The sequence below is a fragment of the Passer montanus genome, unplaced genomic scaffold (genome assembly GCF_014805655.1).
Source record: "Passer montanus isolate IOZ18808 unplaced genomic scaffold, ASM1480565v1 scaffold1, whole genome shotgun sequence".
NCBI classification, from domain to species: Eukaryota; Metazoa; Chordata; class Aves; order Passeriformes; family Passeridae; genus Passer; species Passer montanus.
In genome coordinates, this window is record NW_024356504.1 from 22983072 (window position 1) to 22993630 (window position 10559).

Below are 10559 nucleotides of genomic sequence, written 5' to 3' on the forward strand. Positions count from 1 at the left end.
CAGCTTCCTCTGCTGGCTCATCACACCCTGATCCCAGCAGTTGGGACCACACTTTTTCCTACTGAACTCATGGGCTCTGACTCTGGGCTCTGGTTTGTAAAAAAGTCACGATGGCACAGCACAGCTGCCACAAGGGATGCACAAAATCTGCTTTTGGATTGTTTTTTTTTCTCCCACTCGATGGCTGGAGTGCTGCAGCTCGGCTGCTACGGAGCTCAGGTCTGTGGACAGGGACCCAGGAGTGACAGATCCCAGGGAGGGAAACACCAGGAGGGGGATGGCAGGAGTGAGAGGCTGCTTCAGCCCTACATTTGAGCCAAATTGACCCTGCTGAGCTCAGTCCAGGAGGAGCTGTGCTCCATAATGAGTTTCCTGGCAGTTCCCATTAGTGAAGAGCCAGTCTGTGTCTCCCAGAGGGAATTGTGATGCTCCATCAGCACCAGTTTGTTCCAGCCCAGGGAGAAGGCTTTTGTGGATAAGTAGGCTGCCCTGTGCTCTCTGCAGCAGAATCAATGCCTGCAAAACCCAAACTGTGCAGTTTCACATGGAGCAGTTGCAGATTTTTTCCTGATTTCCAGTTCATAATATGCCCATTTCAATGCACAGCTCTGCTTGTGTTACAGTCCCCTAAAAAGGAGCTATAGAGAACAAGTTTTTAGAACATCAAGGATGGATAATTTTAGTTTTACTGGGCCTATATGCAGTCTTGGGGGCTGAATGGTTTGCCTTTGAAGTGTTAAGGCTTCTCTACTCATGAATATCATCAGGGGAATGAAGGTAGCATGGGAACTGCAAAATCTAGGAGCTGATTTCTGAATAATCTCATTAAAAAACAAGCTCAGTAAAATACTGGAGCATTTACTAAAAAGATTATACTTAATCTCAATAGGAGGGAAAAATAAAGAGACTGAACTTTTTTCCCTCCCCCTTCAACATTTTCTCACAGAAATCTGTTGAGGTTTATGTCAAGCATGTAGGATTGTGCTCACATTTTTGGAGCTTATAAAGGCCTTCATAGGAATAATAACCTCCTGGACAGAGCTCTAGAAAGGTATTTCTCATCCTGCTTTTTAAACAGAATATTTTTTTCAAGATCCTATCCTCCAGACTGAGGATGAATATGTAATCCAAGTCTCAAATATCTTTATTATTGAGCATTGCTTCTTGTAGTCACTCCCCTCCCTTACTGAAGTATCAACAGAAACTTAAATCTTGCTAAATGGTGAAAGTCCTCTTAGGCAGAGAATGTGTTGTTCATCCCCCATTCTCCTTTAATTCCTTGTTAACAACAAATAAATAAAGAAAGAAACAAATCCCTCCAAGAGAAATGTTTGGAGCACAACCTCCAGCTGGAAAGGTCTGGTGCTGAGGAGGGTTTGTGGGACATGTGAGATGGCAGAATCCCAGTGGGGCTTTTCTTCTCATCTCTGAGAAGGAACAGGGAAGAGCAGAACAGGAGTTTCATTTCCACTCCCCACTTCTGATGACACGTTTGATTAGACGTGCCAGCAAATTGCCAGAGAAAACATATGTTTTGTCATACATTGTAATGATGGTTCCTCTGGTGAATTTATAAGCGTGATAAGGAAATTTTCAGAGCGGTCTCTGAGTCCCTATTGCTTTGTTAACATTTTTTAGCATCCTATTAATCACTCTGTATGTATCTGTCAACAGCTGATATTATGGATTAAGGAAGATTACAGCTCATTGCTCCAGTGGCTGTTTTCTTTAGGATTTAACTCCACAGGCACTTTGCCACTCACCTCCCTCTGACAAAACCAGCCCCTTGCTTTTGCCAACACTTTGCAGTGCTTCCCTGACTAAGAGTGGGTTTACTTTAAAAAGTATCAAAAGTGCTCATACAGGAGGGAAACATTTTGATTTTGTTATTTCTAGAAGAAGGGCTAACACACTTTCAGTGCTGAACAGAGTCCACAAGATCTTGATTTACAGATGTTTCCATGCAGATTAATGTTGACTTTGTTTTGTCATGCTTGTGCAGATCATGTCACTTGTTATTTGGGGAAAGGGGATGTTATTTGAGGAAATTCAGAAAAAAGTTCTACAGGTTGAATAAATTTAACTCATAGAGTTTCTCCATTCTTTACTATCAGCTATAGGCTGTTCTCCAATTCTACGTATTTCTTATCCACTCTGGGATACAGAGAAATCCTCGTGACTCCCATCATGCAGTAAAAAGCAGAATTAACACTGCAGAATACAACAGCTAACCCATTAATTACCTTCAGACTAAAATTTATTCACCCAAACTTACTCCCTTGTGCCAGGACTTGTTTTTATACACAAAAACAATAATATCAGAAATACCAGTTTTGACCTAGACATTTTTCCTGAACTTAATGTTTACATCTTGTCTCCAAGGCCTTATCATTCCTCTCTCCCTTCTCTGGCAGAGCATCTCCCCACCACAGCCTCATCCCAAAGCAGCCACATTAAAGAAAACTTTCCTGCCATGCTCAGAAGATGCAGGGTCATGGCCAGCCTTGGTCCTGCTCACTTGCAATTCCTGCCAAATGTTAATGCAGATTTCTTGCTTCAGAGCCTCAGGTGACACAAAGCTGCTCTGGGTGTTTTACTGGGAGCCTCTCACCCCATTACAAATGTCCTAAAACAACAGGCACTGCCAGAGCCTGCCTCCTCTGCACTTGGTGTAAATTATCCCTGGGCCACTGCTTAATGTTTATTATTTCTGAATCTTTGAAATTTTAAACTGAGGACATTAATATAACCTATAGTACAAGGCCAGGTAAAGGGGTTAATTGGAGAGGAAATTTTTGCTTTGCTGTATGGGAGAGCTGTATTTTATTCCCCCTAACCCATAGCAAATACAGTCCCCAAATTCATTCTTGTTTTGGTGGGAATTTAAATAAATCTTCCAGTTCCATCGCTCGGCCACAAATTGCTGCTAAACATAATTAGCCTTTCTACTGCTACTGGAGCCTTGTTTATTTATGTGTCAGTCCCTGGAAGGTGTAGTGTAGGAATAAAATTTTACTCAGGCTTACACAAAAACTCCTCCTTGACCAGAAGGGAGGGAAGGTAAGCAAGGAATCTAAAAAATAATCAATATTCTGTAACTTTCTTATACTTCCCCCACCCTCCCCTGCCTTTTGGAAACCTGTCTGCCAGGGACCTCCTGTGCTGAAGGCTGCATCCAGGCAGTCATCCCTCCTCCTTACCTTTCCTCAATCATTTCCCTGATTTCTTTCCACGTGTTTTGCAAAAAAAAAAAAAACAACAAAAAAACAAACCAACAAATAAACCCATTTCAATACCTCTGCACAGTCACTTTTTATCTTGGTGAAAGATATCTCCTTTTTTTAATATAATTTCCTTTAATGTGAGGATCAACAGACCAACTTTCATATAGACCCTGGCTGCAAAACTGTCACCTTCTGATTCCAAAATCAGGCTAGATATTATTTCAGAGATAATCTGCTGTTCAAAATCTCTCATTTGGCTGTTGAACAGAGAAACATTCAAGTCTGAAAATGCAAAAGAAGGTTCATGTTTGTAAATTGAGAGCCTCCCCTGTTCCCAGGGTATCTGTATTTTCATGGGGCCCTGCCATGGGCTTTCCCGGGCTGGCCATGATCACTTCATCTTGCTTGGAACCAATTTTCCATCTTTAAAAGCTTCCTTTCCTTGCAGGCAGGTCATGAGGCTGGATCCATTACTGCAAGTGAGAGGTTTTATTACTGAGGTGATGAGTGTCATGCCAATACAATAGTAATAATAAATAACTTCTCTAGAAGTGTAAAAGGGCCTGACATTATTAATTGCATTTCAAGCTCTTGCAGCGTGTGTGGATCAGGACTGAATGCAGAACAGACCAAAGGGTTTTTTCTCACTTGTATTTTTGCTCTTTGGACAGAAATGTGTTTTGGTCAGCTCAAATGTCCTTGGTGTGCTGAGCCTGCAACAAACCTCTCACCTGTGCACGCCCCCATCACTCCCATCAGAGCTCAGATGTCCCTGCTGGGATGCAGAGATGGAGGGACACCCCTCTGACAGGCAGGGGAAGTATTTATTTTCCTTTTTTCCCCTTCAACACCAAATGCAAATTCTCTAAATCTTCTCAGTCCTGAGTAGAGATGGTTTCAGACAGCTTCAACAGGAGGCAATGCTTTCAGATGCTTATGAAAGATGTGATTTCCTGCATCTCTCCTGCAGGCTGCCATTCACTGAGGAGTGTGCAGAGGGCCTCACAATGCCCCAAAAGTGACTAAAGCTCTTGGTTAAAGGCAGAAATTGGCCCCAGGTGCTGCAGGGCTCTGGCACAAAGCATTGCACGAGGCTGCCTTGTACCTCTGAGTTGAGATGCTCACAGGTAAGTTCACTGAGCAAAGGAGGTCACATCAGCAGATTTAACGTGTCCTTTGAACCTCCTGCACCTCATTTTCTGTCCTCTGCTGTAGCATTTCTCCTCTTTTGATCATTTAGTAAGGGGCAGTTGTTTCATTACAATGGAAGTAAAAATAGTTGAGACAAAAGGGTGGAGTTTTGCCTATTCAGAGTGACAGTGAAAAGTTGCACTCCTGAGCTGGCTTGAATAGAGTGAGCACTATTAAGTGGTGACATGAAAAAGACCTCTCAAAGGAGATAGTGCCTTCATCCAATTAATCCTTCCTAATGAACTTACCCTTCAGAGGTGGGCAGAACAGTTTCAGCATGAAGTTTGCTTCCTGTGATCATTTGTACCAATAAAAGTCTTGTGAGGAAGCTGATGAAAACTGATGTGAATGTGCCTGAAGTGAATTTATTTTGATATTTGACTTGTCAGGAAAAGAAAAAAAAAGTGGTTTTTACTTTTCAACCTGATCTGCCATTGTGCTCTCTCCTGATGATCCCATTCTTTAATAACTCCTCAAATTATAATAAGGCTCCTAGGCATCCACTTCCCTTTGAATTTGCAGCTGAGAAAATTCCACGTTTGAATCGCTTGGAAATGGAGTTTTATTTGATAACCTGTATTTTCAAGGTGGGTAACTACCTTGGTGAACACCTTGATGGTTATTTCAGTAATAGTAGTCTAAAAATACTCTTCTATCTCTAAGAAATTTGGATTGAGGAAAGAATCCTTTTCCCACTATGTTATAATGATACTTTGCACTTAGGCACATTCTGTTATCAGCATGTTTTATTCATCAATGCACCAGGCCCTCAGCTGGTTTTGTTTAATTGTGACTCTCTTTGTACCACAGGCTTGGAAGTCCAACTGTGACATTCCATTGCTGCTTTCTCCTGTGCTTTGGAGATCTCAAGAAAGAAAGTGCTGGGAAGGGGAAAAGAAATTAGTAAGTTCAACCAAAGCAGAAGTTGTCAGACTAAAACAAATCCAGAGGGAGGAAAAATGTCAGAAGAATTGATAAGAATATTTTTTAAATCATATATCTATGATGTGTTGGTTCTTTTATAAAACTGGGAGCTCCTTTTTAGCTCCAGTTAGAACTGGTTCTAAAGTGAGATACCACCTCCAAATAAGGGCACCCAAAATTCTCTACCTAGCTGCTACCTCTGTTTTAATAACTCATGTTAGTGATCTGATTTTCATCATGCCAGTGGGTATTTTTGCAGCCTTGAAAAAAGAAAACATGACCGGAGGTTAGGATTTAAGCTGATAAACTGAAATTACCAAATTTTAAATATTGTCCACTGCAACTTGTTCACTTTACTGAAAATGATTCAGTAAAGTCATCATGAAAAGCAACTCTAAGTCTTCCCCATCTCCAATTTAACCCGCAAAAAAGAACTCTTTAATGAGGACAGTGGAGCTGATAGCTGGGGAGAAATTATTTTCCAGCTGCTACATGGTTCTGGGGTCATGATAAAATTAACCACTTTGAAGTTGTGCAGCCTGGTTTCATACCTCAGACAAAGAATTGGGATATTTTTTGAGCACTGCAAGCTGCTCATACTTCTCCTACTGCTTGTGGCAGGAATAGTTTTTAACTTGCACTTTGTTCAAGATGGTAGTGGAAAAGCCAGTGTGTCCAACCTAGTGCATGCAGGTGGTGGGCACTGAATTATTATTTATTTTCATATTCTGGAAGAGTGTCTCAATCAAAATAAGACTTTATGGCCTGATTTTAATTTCACAGTCATAAAGATGAACATGCAACTTTTCCAGAGAAATAATTAGGTATCACAGAATAAAGCATGTCCCCATCAAATAATAACACGTTTAATTAAGTGAAAAACTGTACTAGCTCTAACAGATTTTACTGTCTATAATTTATTTCTAGATTAATGGGTATTTTGTAGTCCACCAGTCCACTAAGTATGCTTAGTGTATAATAATGCTTTTCTTAGTTGTTGTTTCTGTTTCTATTTCTACTCTATGTTGACTAAAAACTACTACATCCATTCTTTTCAATTAATGCCTTGGTATAGTTTCTTTTAACAAAAACAGTTATTTTGCTCACTTTTTGCCAGACATTTAGCCCTGGGGCTAAACCAGCTGAGGTGTATTTTTGTTTCCCTGGCGGTCCCATGGATGAGCTTGGATTAGAGTGGGTGCTCACCTCAGTGTAAAACACACTTGTAATTACCTGAAAACTGGCAACAGGTTAATTAGTGCAGACTGTGGTGCTGAGCTGGACATGCAGGTGGTGGAATGGCTGCGAGACCTGAACCTAAGGAATTGTGGGGTTCAAAACAGAAAAGGACATTTCTGCTGGCCCCAGTTTTCAGTGTTCTTTGATTTGCTCTCCTCTTTCGGGAGCTTTGGGTTGTGCCTTGGGGCAGGGAGGGGATATGCTGCTGTTGTCCTCCAGAGCACAGCAGGTCAGAGAAGACACATTCCCCGAGCTGGTTTAAAAGCTCAGACATGCTTTTTGGCTGGTGGCTGAGCTGATGCTTGAGTGACTCCTCTGATGCATCAGCACCAGCCAACGCCAGAGCCATCTATTTACCCAGGGAAGTGCTGCAATAGATCAATGTTAAATGCTTATTTGTGCTTCACTGCTCCAAGGCACAGAAACTAATTACCAAAGATAAATTAGCCCTTGTGACAATGACTAAGAAATACACGTCCCAGGATAGACCACCTTGACCACAAACAGACATAATTCTGCCTCTGACGAGGAGCAGCAGAGGGTTACACAGCTCATCCTTCACCAGAGCTCACTCGGGGTGCAGTGCTGAGCCTTTGTCCGTGTGCTGGAGAGCTGGTGAACGTTTGCTGAGCCCTGAGTCTTCCTTTTCCCTGCAGGAGCCACTCGCTTGACTCCCATGTGTCTCTGCTTGCCAAACTGTGGATTAGCAGCAGCAGTAAATAAAACACCTTCTGCAGATACCAGCAGACCTGACTGATGGCAAACTCTCCCAAGGGTTTTGAGTTAACACATGAGCTTATGAGCTTTGCCTTTACACCTTGGCCGCTCAGGAACTGCAGATGCCTTGCTCTGTGGCGCCTGAGCAGCAGTCAGTAACAAATGGAAAGTTTTCAATTTTGGGTGTGATTACAAAGTTTTTCTAGCTAGAGGCTCTTGGTGTTTCTCACAGCAGCTGTAATCAGCAAATGAGAGCTTGTCAGAGTTGCAGTAAGTTTGTAATGCCACTGCTTCACTTATCCCTCCCCTGGACCTTTTACTTCTCCCTCCCTGTCAAGTTTGGGGGATCTGAATCCAAAAACATCTGCCCTACCTTATTCCCTTATTCTCTGACTAGAGCTGGGGGACTCAAGATGCATCTCTGGGAGTGCCTGGGAGGATGCAGAACTCCTCTAAATTTTCCCTGCAAGGAAAACAGGAGAGAGCTGCTTCCATTAACTTTTTACCCTGAACCCTTACAAAGGATCTTGCTAAGCTGGGCGCTGCATTTTCCACAAATTGTGTAAAACCAGAGTACAAAGCCGTTATGGATTCAACCCTGCTCACTGTGTCCATCATAACCAGCTCAGGGGAGCCCTGCAGGACTGCAGGAGGAATAACTTGAGTGTGGAAACTTTGGGAACACTCACAGTGCCTGGGGGAGGATCATGCTGGTGTCAATCAATATTTGTGGGAAAGCTCCTCTGTAAGCCAGGTTGACTAAATTGCTCTCAAATAACTCAAAAATGGCTTCACTCTTCCCTATCTCCATGGGAAGCACCTTTACCAACTGATATATTTCATTCCCCTTGCCCTTTCCACCTGGTTGTATCTCTGTGGCACCACAGACCCATCTCGTGCTGGAGCAAAGCAGTCCTTAGCTGTTCCCCTGAGCCATCCCAAATTGTGCTTTCAGCTCTCAGGGACACCCATGCCTCTCAGTATCACATCCCAGCTCTCCTCTGTACTGAAGGCACCCCCTGGGTTTGGGGCATCAGCACATTTTCATCACCACAATCTTCCTTTCCTGCCAAGATCATTAGTGGGAATATTAAGCTGTGTGACTGACCCTTGAGGAAGACCCCAGAAAATGCCTCCAGGTCTGGTGCTTCTCTGAGCACTCCTTGTTGCTGGACCCCAGGTGTAATTAAGAAGAATAACCTGTATTTTTAGAGCATTTTAGCAAGTTAATATTTTCTAAATGTGCAAATCCCAATTGCTGCCTGAGAAAGTGAAGCATCACTTCTGTCTCTGTGACATCCTCTCTTCCCTGCCAGCAGAGCAAAGCACTGATGGAGATTCTGCAGCAGACTTGTAAGACCCCCTGTGCTGGCTGGGGTGGGCACATCAGCTCTGGCTCCCAGGTGTGGGGACACTGCCCCTGTGTCTGCCAAGCCATCAGGACAGGACTGCCTCCAGCTCCTAACACGGCTGGATTTTGTGGCATCTCGTCAGGCTCTGGTTTGCAAGGTACAAACCCAAAGGTTACACCTGGGTGGGGTTGTACCCACTCCACCAAAGCTCCTGGCCGCGTTAGTGCTGCTGCTGTAGTTTTCCATAATTTTGGTTTCTGGCAGCAGAGGTCAGCATTGCCCTGCTGATGGACAGCCACGTTCGCACCTGCAGGGAACAGCAACACATCACGAAATCAGTTTTCATTAGTCCTTGCTCTCTTATCGTGATGGATTGTGTCTTTGAGCTCCAGCAGCTCCTGGAGGGCAGGTGACCGAGCCACCGTCTGTGTCCCCTGGGAAGTGACATGGGAGGCTGCAGGGTGGCCTTGCCCATGCCTTGGGCTGTTCAAGGTGCCTGGGGACAGCAGGGACGTACTCAGGGTGCTGTCATGGGACCTGTGGGACACCTGTGTCCCCCTAGAATGGCAGCAGGAGAGAGGCTGATACCCCCAGGACCACAAACATCCCCAAACGTGGACAGGCAGGGGAGGCTGGGGGCCTTGGCCATGGATCTGATGTTCCCTGTTCATGTCAGGACTGTATTTCTCTAAGTGATTTATGTCTTCTTAAATGGCTGAGGGATGTTATAAGCATGTGACTCAACTGTTATTGCATATAGATAATTATAGCTCTTCTAAACAGCCTATTGGACACTCTAGCCAGTCCATTGAATAATTGCTCATTCTTTGTAAACATCCTTTTGACACAAGGTGGGTCCAGCATGGGAAACAGAAATGTGAGCCCATCCTCCAGGGATCTATCTATTGCCTAATTGCTCTGCTATGCCCCTAATATTTTTTTCCTGAGCTGGGAAATGAATCTTTCTGACTAGGAGTAGTCTTTATTTTGAAGTTCTTGGGGCTTTTACCTACATACTGAATGATTCAGCCAGGCAGTCTCCAATCCATATGTTCTGCACCGTGCTGAAGTTCCACCACCCTTGACACATAATGAAAATACTGCACACCAACCAGCCAGCAGCTGTGCAAGCCAAACTGGTTGCCTCAGTGTTGTTGTCACCCAAATCCCAATCTCATAACAAACCCTGGAAGCTGTTGACAAGAGCAGTTTCCATGCTGTCTGGCACTGATTGTGTGCCTGCACTGGGAGCTGGGGAATGGCACAGAGCAAAGCTGTCCCCAGCAGCCCAAGTGGCCTGTGGGGACAGTGTTGGCAGCCCTGCAAAGCAAAGTGGCTTTGGTGGCTCCATGGATGGACAAGGTGCTGATCAGCCTTTAGAGAAGTGGCTTCTATCTTCCCCTTTGCACTCCAGGAGGTACAGAATTTTAGGAGATAAATTTGGCCTGAAAGCCTGACAAAAATGAACAGTTTAAAGGCTGGATTATGTGTGTCCTGCTAATGACAGGGAAATTCAGTGCAGTGGTAAACCTGGTGAGCTTGGCCTTCAGCACTGGCTGTCAAACTGAAGATCAACATGAAGTCCCCTCAAACACGTGTGATGTGAGAGACTTTGTGGGATTGTTCAAGGGAAGCTGCCCAGGGAGCTCAGCACTGAACTCTGTTAGAGGAATGAGCCCTTACTGCCATTCCCTCAGTGTCCCTCAGGCATTTATTGAACCTCACACATTTCTGTGCTTTCTTAAAATTTCCATCTTTGCAGATTGCAAGGCCCATGAAAATTCTGTACTGGATCCCAGATGAGAAGCACACCAGTGGGACAGGGATTAACTCAGCAGCTTTGTCTCAAGACATTTGGATGTGGTGCCACATGGGGATGAAGAACTCACAGTGTGGTGGGAGCAGCCTGGGC